Raw genomic sequence first — 2,500 nt, 5'->3', positions numbered from 1 at the left:
GTTGATAAGGCAGACATTTGAAAGATGCGTCGCCGGTACGAGGACCGTGCGATCAGCCCAAAGTTATTCAGAGTCACCAAGGCAAACGGACCGGACGAGCCGACCGATTGGTTTTGATCTAATAAAAGCGTCCCTTCCATCTCTGGTCGGGACTCTGTTTGCATGTATTAGCTCTAGAATTACCACAGTTATCCAAGTAACGTGGGTACGATCTAAGGAACCATAACTGATTTAATGAGCCATTCGCGGTTTCACCTTAATGCGGCTTGTACTGAGACATGCATGGCTTAATCTTTGAGACAAGCATATGACTACTGGCAGGATCAACCAGGGAGCTGCGTCAACTAGAGCTGAGCAGCCGGCCGCCCGGGAGTGTGTCCCGGGGGCCCGCGCGAACACGCAAGCGTCCGCTCAATCATTCTGCAAACAGGAGGAGGCTGAGCTCCCCTGCACAATACACCTCGAAACCCTCTCAGGTCCCGGCGGCGCGCAGCGCCGTCCCAAGTACTTGGTCGGGTTCGAGAGAGGCGCAATCGCCCGGAGTTAGGCGAGTAGACGCTTTCGGTGCGACCACCCGTGCTCCCAACTGAGCTTGCCGCTGCCGACAGAGGCCCGGGAGCGTGCTGTCGTGGCATTGCCGGCGGGAGACAACACGCGCCACCTACGGTGACCGGCAGCTCCAACGCCAGCGCCACAGAAGGACAAAAGCCCCACTTGGGTGCCGAAGCGAACTCTCCCAGCACAGCGCACGCGCCAACACATCCGCACAGCTGCGATACAAACCACCAGCGAGAACCGCTGGGGCGACCGAGCAGCAGACGGCGTCGCGGCGCCGAGCGCCGGGCGGCGGCGCATCCTCAACGCACACAGTCCTCAATCGGACCAGCACACTGAAGATGTCCACCGCGCTTCGCACCGGGCCCGCGAGGACCTACTTTGGCCGCACGGCGCCGCGCGCAGGGTGCGCCGGCGCGCAGCTGCGACGCCTGCCGCGTCCGTCGGCCGGCGCGCCTGCCACTGGCCGCCCCCACCAGCCGGCTGTAGCGCGTGCGCCCACGCACCGCGCGGCCAGCACGCCGGGAGGCGCCCCCTCACCGGCCGGGGACGGTCCCACCCAGCCACCGCCGCGTATCGCTTCACACCCAGATGCCGTTCAGTTTCGTCGGCATGGTGGGTATCGCTGGAACAACCGGTTAGTACCTCAACCTATCGTCGCCATCACCGATTCACCCCTAGCGAGAACAACCGCACCACAACAGGTTACCATTTGTTCATTTGCGTAACTTCACCAGAAAACGCAGGCGTCCATCGCCATTTGCAACTTCAACGATTATTGCATGCCTGTGTCAGGTGTCACGCCACACTACGTCTGCCCACATACACGCAACAAAATGTGCACGCCTAGACAATACGTGGAAGGTGGCCCCCGTACGTATGCGATGTCCATTGCTCGAACGACTGTCAACCGGCCTCTGTAGCATGTCGCAGATATGGAACGCGGTGCACCATGCCATCACGGTGTGTGAGGAGAGACGACTAGGTCCGAATACATCAACAGACAGCTCATGCTGATCGCCATCCACGGCGTCCGTTCCTCCCACACGTCTCTATGGCGTACCACACTGCAATCCAGCTCTCATAGGGAGACGACACGTAGCTGCGTGCACAATATTTGCACTGTATGGTCCGCCGTTTTTGGGCGCAGTCGTTGTACGGTCACACATGTGCCACGATGTATCATTCAGTACATAAGGACGAATGTGCAGTACAGATTGTGGTTTACGCGTACGACATTAGCGGACAGTTGACACAGGCCGCACCACAACGTAGCCTGAGTACGTCGCATGCGAAGGGCATTGAACATGCAAAGTTCTCACCAACCAGCTTGCGAAGGCAGGGGGCAAGGTGGGGACGTGGGGAGGGGCGGCATGTACGTCCTGCTGCCATCCACATTACAGTGTACAGCAGGAGCATGTGGAAAGTGAGCAAGACTTGCAAGGTGTTTAACATGAAGCGATACACAGGGGAGCGGGCAGTGCGAGTAGCGAACTATATTGCGAGGGTTGCGGGTGGGCAACACTACACTAATTGAACGAGTCGTATAACAATTACAGAGCAGGTTTAGGCGACAACGTGGGTTACGTTAGGGGACAACGTGGGTTACGTTAGGGGACAACGTGGGTTACGTTAGGGGACAACGTGGGTTAGGTTAGGGGACAACGTGGGTTAGGTTAAGGTACAACGTGGGTTAGGTTAAGGCACAACGTGGGTTAGGTTAAGGCACAACGTGGGTTAGGTTAAGGCACAACGTGGGTTAGGTTAAGGCACAACGTGGGTTAGGTTAAGGTACAACATGGGTTAGGTTAAGGTACAACATGGGTTAGGTTAAGGTACAACATGGGTTAGGTTAAGGTACAACATGGGTTAGGTTAAGGTACAACATGGGTTAGGTTAAGGTACAACATAGGTTAGGTTAAGGCACAACATAGGTTAGGTTAAG

At 56.9% G+C, this 2,500-nt stretch overlaps 1 non-coding gene across 1 annotated transcript in view; it reads right to left on the bottom strand.

Moving 5' to 3' along the window:
* The window catches only part of LOC124746549, a 1,909-nt gene extending 1,575 nt beyond the window's left edge, over positions 1–334 (bottom strand). Inside the window, exon 1 of the ribosomal RNA XR_007011368.1 lies at positions 1–334. This exon is cut by the window's left edge and continues 1,575 nt beyond it. This is a non-coding gene — a ribosomal RNA (small subunit ribosomal RNA).
* Positions 335–2,500: the final 2,166 nt, after the last annotated feature.

The sequence above is a fragment of the Schistocerca piceifrons genome, unplaced genomic scaffold, assembly GCF_021461385.2.
Source record: "Schistocerca piceifrons isolate TAMUIC-IGC-003096 unplaced genomic scaffold, iqSchPice1.1 HiC_scaffold_351, whole genome shotgun sequence".
In the NCBI taxonomy this organism is placed as follows: domain Eukaryota; kingdom Metazoa; phylum Arthropoda; class Insecta; order Orthoptera; family Acrididae; genus Schistocerca; species Schistocerca piceifrons.
The sequence above is the reverse complement of the archived record's forward strand: the minus strand, read 5'-3'. Positions and strand labels throughout refer to the sequence as shown.